This window comes from Podarcis vaucheri (assembly GCF_965113315.1).
Source record: "Podarcis vaucheri genome assembly, chromosome: 14".
NCBI classification, from domain to species: Eukaryota; Metazoa; Chordata; class Lepidosauria; order Squamata; family Lacertidae; genus Podarcis; species Podarcis vaucheri.
This window is the reverse complement of record NC_138752.1, coordinates 46,258,741-46,273,256: the sequence shown is the minus strand read 5'-3', so window position 1 is coordinate 46,273,256 and position 14,516 is coordinate 46,258,741. Positions and strand designations below refer to the sequence as shown.

The 14,516-nt window shown below is 47.6% G+C and overlaps 1 protein-coding gene across 1 annotated transcript in view; it reads left to right on the top strand.

The window, feature by feature from the left end:
* Positions 1-13,426: 13,426 nt before the first annotated feature.
* SNN (stannin) overlaps positions 13,427-14,516 on the top strand; it is a 12,257-nt gene continuing 11,167 nt past the window's right edge. Inside the window, exon 1 of the mRNA XM_082199975.1 lies at positions 13,427-13,560. The gene's annotated coding sequence lies outside the window, so the exon portion shown is untranslated. The remainder of the gene's footprint in view (positions 13,561-14,516) is intronic.

Here is a 14,516-nt window from a genome sequence, read left to right as displayed (position 1 = left end):
GGGTGGAGGGGGGGGGAATAATATGAATGAAAGTGTTCTGACCTATTGTAATTACGATGCATTTTGATGTATGTTGATATATTTTTATGTTTTGCCCCTGATTTGTTTTCCTGATTTAGTTGTTCTGCCAATGTAAACTGCTTAGAGCAGGAGTCAGCAAACTTTTTCAGCAGGGGGCCAGTCCACTGTCCCTCACACCTTGTGGGGGGCCGGACTATATTTTGAAGAGTAAAAAAATGAACGAATTCCTATGCCCCACAAATAACCCAGAGATGCATTTTAAATAAAAGGACACATTCTACTCATGTAAAAACATGCTGATTCCCGGACCATCTGTGGGCCGGATTTAGAAGGCTGGATCCGGCCCCCGGGCCTTAGTTTGCCTACCCATGGCTTAGAGAGATTTATTTAATTACCCAAAATGTGGGCTTAGTAGTAGTAGAAGTAGTCGTGTTTTGGTATGGTTTCAAATGCAGAGTTTGTGATGTCTTTCTTTTGCCGATGTTAAATGAATGAACGTATGAAATCTCTGCTCAGTGATGAAAGTCCCTGGGTGAACTTGGACCAGTCATTTTCTGGGCCACACATTTACCACCCCTGACGCTGTTGGCAAATTTCAATTTTCCTTTGAATTTGACTGCTGATAATCATATGAAATACACCTTTCCCCAGGGCCTACAAGGAGTAGGGTGCTTCCGCTGTGTCCTTTTATAGGATCTGATCTCTTTGAAAAAACTAATGTCAGATCCCTAAGATGCTGGGCTCAAGACAATTTCAGCTTCCGGCTGCCTTTTGCAACTTGGTTCTCTCCAGAAGTTGTTGGATTCCAATTCCAGCATATGGAGGGCATCAGCTTGCGAAGAGGCATGTTTGGGACATCATCCGTGTAGTTAAAGCTATGGTTTTCCCAGTAGTGATGTATGGAAGTGAGAGCTGGACCGAAGAATTGATGCTTTTGAATTATGGTGCTGGAGTAGACTCTTGAGAGTCCCATGGACTGCAAGAAGATCAAACCTACCCATTCTGAAGGAAATCAGCCCTGAGTGCTCACTGGAAGGACAGATCGTGAAGCTGAGGCTCCAATACTTTGGCCACCTCATGAGAAGAGAAGACTCCCTGGAAAAGACCCTGATGTTGGGAAAGATGGAGGGCACAAGGAGAAGGGGACGACAGAGGACGAGATGGTTGGACACTGTTCTCAAAGCTACAAACAGGAGTCTGACCAAACTGGGGGAGGCAGTGGAAGACAGGAGTGCCTGGCGTGCTCTGGTCCATGGGGTCACGAAGAGTTGGACACAACTAAATGACTCAACAACAACAACAACGTCATGGGTAGGCAAACTAAGACCCAGGGCCAGATCCGGCCCAATCACCTTCTAAGTCCGGCCCGTGGGTGGTCTGGGAATCAGCATGTTTTTACATGAGTAGAATGTGTCCTTTTATTTAAAATGCATTTCTGGGTTATTTGTGGGGCATAGGAATTCATTCATTCCCCCCCCCCAAAAAAAATATAGTCTGGCCCTCCACAAGCTCTGAGGGACAGTGGACCGGCCCCCTGCTGAAAAAGTTTGCTGACCCCTGTCATACATCATCCCAGCTTGCAAGGCACGCAATACTAACGTTCTTGGGCCACATCTTTGCATTTCTGTAACCAGTTAATTCCCCCCACCCCGAAGGAAAGCGCCATCTCAGCACACAAAGCAAAAATATTTGTTTTTGAAACGTAAGTCTCCTGCACCTGGTGAGAAATGCGAGTCTTTGCAATTTCCATCTCTATCCCAGACTTTTCTTTATTTTGCCCTCCTTCCATTCTGCGGCTGTGCAGGGAAAGGGGGAGCAGCCCACTTATCGGGAACATGCAAAGAGAGAAATCATTTGCATCTTTGAAAGCATTGTCTGGTAAGGCAAACAGGAATTTTGCCATATGCAAAATCTATTCAAGAGGCAGTTTTATACAACTCTAGAACAAAGGTCCGTATAGTTAAAACTATGGTTTTCCCAGCAGTGATATATGGAAGTGAGAGCTGGACCATAAAGAAGGCTGATCGCCGAAGAATTGATGCTTTTGAATTATGGTGCTGGAGGAGACTCTTGAGAGTCCCATGGACTGCAAGAAGATCAAACCTACCCATTCTGAAGGAAATCAGCCCTGAGTGCTCACTGGAAGGACAGATCCTGAAGCTGAGGCTCCAGTACTTTGGCCACCTCATGAGAAGAGAAGGCTCCCTGGAAAAGACCCTCATGTTGGGAAAGATGGAGGGCACAAGGAGAAGGGGACGACAGAGGACGAGATGATTGGATGGTGTTCTCGAAGCTACCAGCATGAGTTTGACCAAACTGTGGGAGGCAGTGGAAGACAGGAGTGCCTGGCGTGCTCTGGTCCATGGGGTCACGAAGAGTTGGACACGACTAAACGACTAAACAACAACAACACTGGCAGCGGGATGGAAACTGTACGAAAATGTTCTCCCGGGAGTACTTGGGTTCTACACAGTTACAGACCTGATGTTCCTCAAAGATTGCTAGGGGTGAGGACAGGAGAAAGGAAGAAAACTCAGGAGTAGATTCTTCATCAGGGATGAAGAAGAGAGAGAGAAAGCATCATATACACACCTGTGGGAGGCAGAAAACGAAGCTAGCCAGATTTCCAAGCGTCTACTTTCGCTGTTCAAAGCACCAGAAATAAATTCTTTATCACTTTCCCTACAGCAGAAGTGGGAGTTTGGGAAGCCACTGCCTGAAACCAGTCTTTTTATATCCAGGTTGAAATCTTCTTTATTTCCATTTTGTGCAACATCTGGCGGGGAAGAACAACCCACTTCAAGGCGTATGTACTGCTGAAGAAAGAAGCAGGGGTCCAAGGGCAGATGGAGGGTTGGAGGGAAGGGGGAAAGTGAGTGAAGAGAACAACACCTGTGGTGCTTTAATCCCTAACTCCAGGTTTTGAATATATTGCAATTCGTGTACAAAGCAGTCAGGTACGGACCTGCAGAGGTCGGCTGAGGACAAATGGAAAACAGAGAACATGGGTTTTCAGGTGTGGCGTGGGTGAGCCTTAAATCAACGTCACCTGCTTGCAAGTGAGGACCAGCTGGATAGCTCAGTTGGTTGGAGCCTTGTGCTGATAATGCCAAGGTTGCAGGTTCGATCCCCATAATATAATAATAACAATTATTTATTATTTATATCCCGCCCATCTGGCTGGGTTTCCCCAGCCACTCTGGGCAACTTCCAACAGAATATTAAAATACAACAATCTATTAAACATTAAAAGCTTCCCTAAACAGGGTTGCCTTCAGATGTCTTCTAAAAGTCTGGTAGTTGTTTATCTCTTTGACATCTGGTGGGAGGGCGTTCCACAGGGTGGGTGCCACCACCGAGAAGGCCCTCTGCCTGGTTCCCTGGAACTTGGCTTTTCACAGCAAGGGAACCGCCAGAAGGCCCCCGGTGCTGGACCTCAGCATCCAGGCAGAATGATGGGGGTGGAGACGCTCCTTCAGGTATACTGGGCTGAGGCCATTTAGGGCTTTAAAGGTCAGCACCAACACTTTGAATTGTGCTCAGAAATGTAGTGGAGGCCAATGTAGGTCTTTCACGACTGGTGTTATGTGGTCTCAGCGGCCACTCCCAGTCACCAGTCTAGCTGCCGCATTCTGGATTAGTAGTAGTTTCCAGGTCACCTTCAAAGGTAGCCCCACGTAGAGCGCATTGCAGTAGTCCAAGTGGGAGATAACTAGAGCATGCACCACTCTGGCGAGACGGTCTGCGAGCAGGTAGGGACTCAGCCTGCGAACCAAATGGAGCTGGTAGACAGCTGCCCTGTACACAGAATTGACTATGGTAGTGGTTTTAAACCAATGGCTTCAGTGCCATCGATTTCAGTGAGATCACGGTGCAATTTTAACTTAAATCTGGATCCAGCACAGACAGGTTTTGAAGCATGCCTACAGTTGCATGCCTGGGTTTCTGAGCTTGCCTGTAGCTTTGGGCTGGAGGGCTTCTCCAAAACCAGAGACTGAAGTATCCATACAGAATGAAGACTAATAGGAATTGTACTCCTTGCATAGACTCAGGAGCAAGCTGTTGAAATTCAGCCGGGCCTCCTCTGCTTCTCAGTTAACACCACTGTTTCTGGCTCTGGGTTAAATTACTCATCTCTACTCTGTAAGCAGATACTCAGCAACTTGCGGTGGAAGCATAATTCTCTTTTTAAAAAGGTTTCCATTTCAAAGGATTCCAGGTGGCAGAGAATTTACAGTGTCCTGAGAACACAGGAAGCTGCCTCATAATTCTAAGGCAGGGCCTCTCCAGATGACCTGTGTAGAAAACATTCCTACCAGTTTGCTCACAAAAAAACTTACGCAGTATAGGGATGACACTATAACCAGATTTTCCTGAGCATTTGTTCTGATTTGTTAGTGGGACAGTTTTGTGACAATGAGCACTCATCCCGATTGGCTTGTGGGTGTTTCCACATCTTCCCAGGAGTCATTTGTTGGTCCTGCGCTTTTCTAGGAATTTCCCCATCACTTTCCAAACTGAAATAAGTCATTTCTTTAATTTTTAAAGTGGATTTGTTGCCCTAGGGCAGGAGTGCAGAACCTTTGACCCTCTAGATGTTGCTGAACTAGAACGGTTAAATGGTGTCCTGCCTTTTTGAAGCATTTGTCCGGTTGTTGTTGTTTTCATTTTTTAAAAAAATAGTTTTTATTAATTTTCAAAAAAAAAAAGGTTATACAATATGCTGCAAAATACAATGTTATCAAACAGGATCTGGTGGCAGAGAGCAGAGGGAAGAAATGTCATGGTGCATCTGTAACAGTGAAACTGGACGCCTTCATCTGCCCCAGCTGCAACAAAACATGTCTCTCCCGTATCGGTCTCTACAGCCACAGCAGGTGCTGCAACTCTCCAACGATTTGACTTTACCCACAAAGGCTCACTCCTCCATTGTCTCCCGAGACAGACGAATGTCAACATATACAACTGACATTTATTCTGATTTGTTAGCAGGGTGGTTCTATGACAAGGAGCAATAATCCTGACTCGCTTGCAGGGCGAATACATATCTTCTTGTTAATTGTTTGTGAATTTCAAACCGCAGTGCGTTTTTCTATCACATTCCTAATTGCAAAATGTCTGCTCAATGTGGTCAAATGCTGTCCTGCAGCGAGCAAAACCCACCAGGCCCTGATCGCAGACACTCGGTCCTGTTCTCCTCTTCAGAGTTAGTGGCAGGATTGCATCCTTTGACTTGCTGGTGCCTGCCTTATTTTACTCCACGCTGCATTGTATCTAACTTACTTGATTCTCTTTTCCTTATTGTAATGCGTTTTATGAGCTTCCTATTGTATCGTGGACCATAACAAGAAAGATTTGGTTTGAAGTGAATTCGTTGCACAGGTGAAACATTCAAACCACTCTAATTGCAGAAACCTAAATTTCCAAGGATGGGCTTGAAACCGTCTGCAAAATGCCGACAGGCTGGAGGTGCCTGGAGGCTGCCTTTTTAAAAGAAAATTATTTGTGTATATGCAACTGTTCAGTTAACTAATCCCCAGGATGACTCATGGCAATTCAGAAGGGAGGAAAATTATTAGAAAATTCCACGGATGAGCAACAGAAGTCAAACTCCAGGTTCAAAGGCAGCCTCTCTCCAAATACATGTTGCTAAGGGACTACGAGGAAGGGAGGCCTGTTTTCTTTGGACTCTGCCTGTGGTCTTCCTGGAGGCATCTGACAGGCCATGCTGTGATAGGAGGCCAGACTAGATCACCCGATCCGCTCCTGGTGTTGGACCCCAACTCTCTTGAGCTCCAGCCAGCATGGTCAAAGGTCAGAGGTGATGGGAATACAACCCCATCAGGTTGAGGGCTGGATGGAAGGCTGGTCCCTCGACGCATTGCCACCTGAGGCAAAGAACAAAATGGCGCCCATCCGCTTCCCCATTCCACATACAGAAACCAACCTAACCAGGAGGTAACTCTCGACACTGAGGTGTTTTAATGAGAATTGAGTGGAGGGAGCAGGAGTCCCAACTTGAGTAAAACACCTTATTCTTCCGTGTATCAGATGAGGTTTTTTGACTCAAAAATCATGTAAAAAAACTGGGATCGTCCAAGAAGAAGAAGAAGAGTTTGGATTTGATATCCCACTTTATCACTCCCCTTCAGGAGCCTCAAAGTGGCTAGCGTTCTCCTTTCCCTTCCTCCCCCACAACAAACACTCTGTGAGGTGAGTGGGGCTGAGAGACTTCAGAGAAGTGTGACTGGCCCAAGGTCACCCAGCAGCTGCATGTGGAGGAGCGGGGAAGCGAACCCGGTTCACCAGATTACGAGTCCACTGCTCTTAACCACTACACTATACAAAATGGGGGGGGGTCTTATACATGGGGGCATCTTATAGACAGAAAAATACGGTATTGTGGGGCCCCACGTAATCAACCACATGATGCAGTGCACGCACACCATTTGAATGACAATGCCCATCAAATTTGTGGGAGCCCGGCCCCCTCAAATATGTTGTTGTGGGGGTCGAAGCACCCCATTGTCCCTAGGAGTTGGCTCCTATGGGAGGGAGGGATGTGGTGGGTATACAGAGATTGCCGATTGGCTCCGACTCTCGTCTGTCCCAGCCAGCATGACCAATGGCTAGGGGTGATGATAAGAGTTGTAGTTCAGCCGCCTCATTCTCGGCCAATCCCTCTCTCTTTGCCTAGGTTACCTCACAAGGTTCAGGTGTGTCACGGGAGCGGGGAAAACCTGAGAGACTTGGCAATTTGAAAACCCTGTGGGTGACATCGCTTTTTCTAGCACAGAGGAGATGATGAGACGTAGCAAAATCTGGATTTTCAGAGACAGAGCCTCTGTCAGCAGTGGAAAGAGGCTTATTTTCCTTCCCCGCTGTCATTGCAGGAAGAGCAAGCGCACTTCTCCCACCAAGCCGGAGATATTAAAAGGTCTTTATGAACCTGCCACAGTTTGTTACCGGGGAGATGCTGCTTTGTGACACAAAGTTCCCTTGCCTGATTATCGCCCGGAGGCTCAAGGGGAGAAAATCTCTCGCTACTTCACAGCTCTCTGGAGTGATGGGGGAGAGCACCTGCCTTATTGCCGGGGGTGGGGGGCTGCTTTGAATCTCGGAATCGCCCTCAACAACATAAAATAAATAAAAACCTGGACAAATTTTGCAACGGCCTCTGCCTTGAATTTTCTCCTACACAAACTGAACAGGAGACTCTAAGGGTCTCAGCAGGATCTAGGGGTTCTTAGCGGACCAAAAGCTTAAAACGAGTCAACAATGTGACACAGCGGCAACAAAAGAATGCTACACTAGGTTGCATCAACAGAAATTTAGGACTCAGCTGCAAATAAAACATTTTAAGTGTGCTATAAAGTGAACTATACAAATGTGACACTGGGTGGCGATGGTGAGCTATGGAAAATTCAATATATTTTTCCAAAAAGTTTTTTCCAAAAAAAGCATTTTCACAATGTTTTTTTAATTTTTTTTCAATATGTTTCTGGATCCCACCATAGTGTCCAGATCAAAGGAAGTAATAGTACCACTGTCTTTGGGCTTTCCTGGCATGTCTGCACCTGTTGAACTTCCTCCCTCTCCCCATTAGCTGTAACTGTTACGGAAAAGGAGCAATGCGGCAGCGAGCTGCAGCTGGCTGGAAAGCAAAACAGGATGGGAATGTTTGGGACTGTACCGTGGGAACAAAGGGACAGTCTATTCACTGTGCTGAGCACCGGAATTAGCTCAGAGTGTAATTTGACCTGTACAGGAAGTACAGGAGGTGGAGTTTGCTCTCTCTGCTGTTGGAGTTTGAAGAGAGCAGACGCGTTTCTCTGTAATGCTGCAAGGACAGAAATAAAGGCATGTAAATACATTTCTGTCTATCTCTTTCCCCTCCCTGGGGGGAGCAGGGAAGAGTGGTGTGTTCTTCTCACGCTTGAGGAGGATCGCCGATCGTGACCTAGCCTGTATCCTGCCGGAGAATGCAGACAGGGAGGTCAACCGGGAGATCAAGCCGGGTGCCTGGAGAGTGGCCAGTTTCTCCTGATAAGGCTTGAATTTCCTAACAGTAACCTCCCCAGTGGAGGCCGGTCAATTAGGGGAAATGAGGCACTACTCCACCAACCTCAGTCAGCCCTCACCTTCCTGCAGCCTTACTTCCAACCAGTTGAGAGGGTTGCCATGCCTTATAGAATATATTAATATTGCACAGTTTGAAGTGACTGGATTCTGAAAAACTGACTCCTTTTGGAATGAAACATTGTCCAGATCCACTGGATATCATTCAAAACTTTACTAGCAGAGCTTTCCTCAACACAGAAGAAAAACATAAAAAATACATTCCATATAATATCACGTGCAAGTCCAGCACAGGTTCACCTTCTTCGAAATAAAAGATAATTCCAAACAGACCTATAAGCAAAGGCCCCTCTCCTTATAGCATCCTCTTTCTTCCCTGAAACTGTTCTCTCTCTCTTGAGGAGACTCATTTACACATCCGTACTTCTACAGTGCCCGGGAACAAAGACTGCAGCCACCACCCTTCCAAGATGGCACATTTGCAATCCAATACCTTTCATGTGATCTAAGGTTAAAGCACCACATCAGAGCTGCCAGACAACAATAACAGCTAATTATTGATGGTTCCACTCCTCAAGGAGCTCAGAGAGCTCTTCTTCCTTCTCTTTAGCTGCAGTGGAATCCTCCCATTAAACCCTTTCAGCAATACACACAGGCATTCTCCATTTCAGTGTGAATTAAACAATTGTACTTAACATGCCTGCCAGCTTCCTCCTCAATCTCAGCCTTGCCCTTGTAGAACTCAGCAGGGAGACAAAGCCAGAATCAGTTCATTCTGCCTCCTGTGGGCTCTGGCGCCACCTACTGTCGGGTTCCCTGGCTTCTGCCCTACCAGGGCCAGACACCCCAGACCTTCTCCTGTTCACCACCTTTCAAATCCAAGCCCACTCTTTCAAAATGCATTGCAACCCTTTTTAATTTGGACCTTGTTTTCGTACCTTAAAAGGAGGCCAGTTGGAAGGGGGTGGTCAACATCTGTTGCGATTTAGCTCTTTTTGCATTGCCTGTTGCATCTGGGTCTTTTGTTAACCACCTGAGTAAGGTAAAGGACCCCTGGCAGTTAAATCCAGTCGTGAACGACTCTGGGGTTACGGCGCTCATCTCGCTTTACAGGCCAAGGGAGCCGGCGTTTGTCCACAGACAGTTTTTCCGGGTCACGTGGCCAGCATGACTAAGCCGCTTCTGGCGCAACGGAACACTGAAACCAGAGCATCGCACAGAAACACTGTTTACCTTCCCACCGGAGTGGTACCTATTTATCTACTTGCACTTTGATGTGCATTTGAACTGCTAGGTTGGCAGGAGCAGGGACCGAGCAATGGGAGCTCACGCCGTCACGGGGATTCAAACTACCGATCTCCTGATCGGCAAGCCCAAGAGGCTCAGTGGTTTAGACCACAGCATCACTCCTAACCACCTGAGTAGGTTGTTGTTTTTTAAAAATGCAAATGCAAATTTGCATAGAAACAAACCCTCCTTAAACGTTCAGCTGTTTGGTTATTGGTCATGGGCTGTTTTGGGGGAGAGCGAATAAATCTGCCTTTGTTTATGGATTGTGGGCACGGACTCCTTTCTATTTCCCTCTGGCATCTGTTCCTGGGGGGAATGCAAGCACCAGCCTGCTAATTACCCTTGTTAAGTACAATTTTGTCCCTGATTTGTTATTGTGCTGGCCTCTCCTTTATGCAGAAGCAATCAAGGATCTGTGTGATGATAATCTTTTGAGCTATGTCTCCCATAATTGGCTTCCTGAAAATATATTAACTTGTTGCCTTTTGATGTGAAAGGAGAAGGGGGGGGGCTATTTATTTCCCTCTCTTTAAGGCGCTTTATATTTAAAGCTGTATTTAGACAGATGTTATGCTATGTTATGTTATGTTATGTTATGTTGTTATGTTATGTTGTTATGTTATCATTACAAGCTATTATATTATATTATATTATATTATATTATATTATATTATATTATTATATTATTATTTATATGACAGCCATGGCTTTCCCCAAAGAATCCTGGGAACTGTAGTTTGTTAAAGGTGCAAAATTAACATTCCTTATCGGTATTTATTTGTACATAATATATAAAGTCCTAAATGGCCTCTGTCCTGTATACCTGAAGGAGCGTCTCCACCCCCATCGTTCAGCCCAGACACTGAGGTCCAGCGCCGAGGGCCTTCTGGCGGTTCCCTCACTGCGAGAAGTGAAGTCACAGTTTTATATTCTGATTTTATTCTGTGAATAAAATCCTATAAAAAATTAATAAAATATTTGTACATAAATTCCATAAATAAAATAAACGAGGCAGAGGGCATAACCAGCTGCTGGAGAAACATCTCAAGGATGACGTGACGTGGACTGAGGCATGTCCTTTGCTCTCCTTGATCTGGAAACCAAGCCTTATGAGGAAAGGTTGAAGGAGCTGGGTAAGTTTGGCTTGGAAAACAGGAGATATGAGAGACATAGTCAGATATCTGAAAGGGCTGCCATGTGGAAGATGGAGCAAGCTTGTTTCCTCCAGCCCTGGAGGGTAGGACTCGAACCCATGACTTCAAGTTACAATAAAGAAGATTCCAACAAAACGGCAGGAAGAACTTTCTGGCAGTAAGAGCTGTTTGAGAGGGGAATGGCCTCCCCTGGAAAGCTCTCCTTCCTCGGAGGTTTTTAAGCAGAGGTTAGCCATCTGTCATCGATGCTTTAGCTGAGATTCTAGCATTGCCGGGGGGTTGGACTAGATGACCCTCGGGTCCCAGCTCTATAGTTTTAAAATTCTATGGTGCCTCATTCTCTCTGCTTTCATTGGAGCTACAACAGAGATATGGAGGAGGGTGGTCTGCAACACAGAAGATGGCTGAGCAATAATGACACACGTCCTATGCACAGTTTGCCCGAAGCTCGTTCAAGGCCGATGTGACTCTGGCTCCTTGGGCAGTGAACCATGTTGATCAACTTAGTCAGCGGAGCCTGTTCAGAGAAGGCTAAATGGAGGCTGGCAGTGTGACGACGGCGGTGATGTTAAACTTGTTCAGCCGCTGGGAAGGGGAGAGGACTTGCTGGCCGACCCAAAGGAGGTGTGCTCAGCTTGGTTCTGAGTTTTCCCTTAAAAAACGTAACCCAACAACTCTCTCTTCTGTTGCAGTGAAGGTTAAAAAGCCTGGAAATCCGAAAGAAGAGCGCTTACCAAATTATCACTTAATTGAAAGAGCGAGCTGCGTTGCTGCACAGCAACAAAGCCCGCCAAAATGGGGAATCAAAAGCTACAAAATCTCATTCATCTGCAGCAATTTGTCAGGTGAGCTGCTTTAATCAAAGCACACATGTCTCAAAGCCTTCTAGCAGAGTGAGGACACCCACCGGCTGCCTAAGATCTGGGATACGGCCCTGCCAGAATGCCGGACATCCCATAATAGTGTGGCAGATCTGCAAAAGAGGACAGAATTTGAATGCCCCTTTAAACTGTGAGCTGGGATGGTTATTCCACTAGTTTGCATCAATCCATTTGGAGGTTCTGGTCAGGATAGGGTTTGAGCAACACCTTCAGGTACCCGGTGGCAGATCACAAACACAACATACAATTGTACAATTTTAACAGTCCTGGTGCCCTATGGTGCTGGAGGAGACTCTTGAGAGTCCCATGGACCGCAAGAAGATCAAACCTCTCCACTCTGAAGGAAATCAGCCCTGAGTGCTCACTGGAAGCACAGATCCTGAAGCTGAGGCTCCAAGACTTTGGCCACCTCATGAGAAGAGAAGACTGCCTGGAAAAGACCCTGATGTTGGGAATGATGGAGGGCACAAGGAGAAGGGAGGACAGAGGACGAGATGGTTGGGCAGTGTTCTCGAAGCTACCAGCATGAGTTTGACCAAACTGCGGGAGGCAGTGGAAGACAGGAGTGCCTGGCGTGCTCTGGTCCAGGGGGTCACGAAGAGTCGGACACAACTAAATGACTAAACAACAATCCTGGAGAATCCTGGGAACTTTGGTTTGTTAAGCGTGCCAGGAACTGTAGCTCTGTGAGGTCAGCATCCTTAGCAAAATACAGAGGCACCTTGGTTCTCAAACATCTTGGTTCTCAAACGCCGAAAACCCGGAAGTAAGCGTTCTGGTTTTCGAATGTTTTTCAGAAGCTGAACGTCCAGTGCGGCTGTCAGCTATTGTTTCTGGGGCGCCTGCACTAATCAGAAGCTGTGCCTTGGTTTTTGAACATTTCGGAAGTAAAAAGAACTACCGGAATGGATTAAGTGTGTCGCTCTTAAGGCAGCCCTGTTCAGGGAAGTTTTTAACGTGTGATATTTTACTGTATTTTTGGTTTTTATGGAAGCCGCCCAGAGTGGCTGGGGAGGCCCAGCCAGATGGGCGGGGTATAAATAATAAATTATTATTATTATTATTATTTGTTTTTGCTATTTATTTTGCATTTTTGTTTTTGAGGCTTTTTTGGTTAATTTGTTTTTGTGACTCTGTGGAACCCAGTTCCGCTTCTGACTGATTGTGTGACTGCAGAAATGGATAAAAGCCCCCCATCCAAACAACGACTACCATCAGTTTAGGTAAGATTTTTTTTCTCCATTTTTATCATCTAAGATGCTATTGTATTTACTTTATAGTACAGTACATTGATTATTGCTTTCATTTTATGGATCAATGGTCTCGTTAGACAGTAAAATCCATGTTAAATTGCCATTTTAGGGGTTGTTTTTAAAAGTCCTGGAACGGATTGATCCGTTTTGCATTACTTTCTATGGTAAAACACGCCTTGGTTTTGGAACGGACTTCCGGAACAGATTAAGTTTGAGAACCAAGATACCACTGTATATTGTTTTAATACTATTAAGGCTTAATTGCTTTTTAACTATTATCGTTTATATGTTTTATTTAGCTTCCTGTGTCTCAGTTGCTTTAATTTGCGTGAGAAAAGCCATGATATAAATAATACCAGGGGAAATCGCTTTACGTGGCTAGCAATACTGCCTGCCAAAAGAATAGAAACAAAACGCGTTGTACTAAGTGAAATTCCCACTGAAATGCTGATTTATTTATTTTTCCTGGGGGCTTTAAAAAGAGTGTTATCCGCCAAACCGATTTGGAAATGTGGAGAACTGGAGGAACCCAAAGAATATATTTCTGCATCCTTAACGCCAAAGACCTCCGAGCCCCTCCTGGCTAGGGAGCCGCTGGGGGCGGGGCAGGCAGGCAGGTGGGGGCTGTAAGTGGGCGTGGCCTGCTCCGCCCCCGCCCCTCGGCCGTCAGCTGTTGCTAAGCGGGCAGGAGCTCTGCCCGCGGATTGGCCGCTGAGCCGCGGTATATAAAGCGGGCGCCGGCGCGGGTGGCAGCAGTTCGGGGCGCTCGGCGGCGGCGGCTCCGGGATGGTGGCTGCGCCGGCGGGGGGGCTGCAGCAGCAACAACAGCGCCAGCGAGCGAGGGGCAGCAGCGGCAGGCGGGCGTCGCGGGGCGCCTTCCCGGTGAGCTTCCCCGCGGGGGGAGGCGGGCGCTTGCAAGGAAATCGCGGCGGGGGGGAGGGGGGGAGAAAGGCAATGTATGGGGTGCTTCCTTTGCATGTGTGGGTGCGTGCATGTTTGCATACGGGGGGTGGGGGATAGGGGCCTCGGCGGGGAGCTAGGCCCGCACCCCAGATCCTTTTGCAAAAAAATAAATGAGAGGCGCAGTTTAAAGGGGAGGGGGCGTGGGAAGCCCCCTCGCCACCACCCGCCGCCACCTCTCTCTAGACGAGCCTTGGCGGTTGCAGAAAAGTTGCGGAGGGTGCAGAGGAGGAAAGCGCGGCGCCAAGACCCCTCGATCCGGCGGGGGCGGTTGCCCGTTTCTCCCCCCCCCCCTCTTTCCCCTCCCCCCACCCGCGCCCCTCCTCCGCCACCGCGAACAAAGGAAGAGGCCGGCTCTGCGCACAGCCGAGCTGCTGCGGCTGCAGCCTGGTTGGTGGGGGGGAAGGAAAGAGGGGCTGGAGGGGTGGCTGCTGAGGTTGCAAAAGCCGCGCCTGCATTGCATGCATCCGTAGCAAAGCCGACCCCCTCCCCCCCAAAATATATGCATGCAAAGCCCCAGTGCATGGGGCGCGGTTCGGGCAGCCTGGTGTTTTGGGGGAAGGGTCCTCGTCTTCTGTGTCCCCCACCCAATTGAGAGGGCCTGGTATAGTTGGCTGAGGTTGAATTGCAAACCCCGCACTCCCACCCCGATCCCAGTCCCCTCCAGACTTGCGTGGTTCAGGCATCCTTCTCTCTTCTCCCTCCTCGTAAAATCTCTTTTAGGCGAAGATTGGGGGGGGGGAGGTCCCTGCCCATGGCTGTGCATGCATGCACGCGCACACACCCCACCACATTCTGCGCCATGTGCCTCCCAGAGCCCACCCCCTGCTCACGTCGCCATCCCAGCGCATGCAAAGACATGCGGGGCCAGGGCAGCG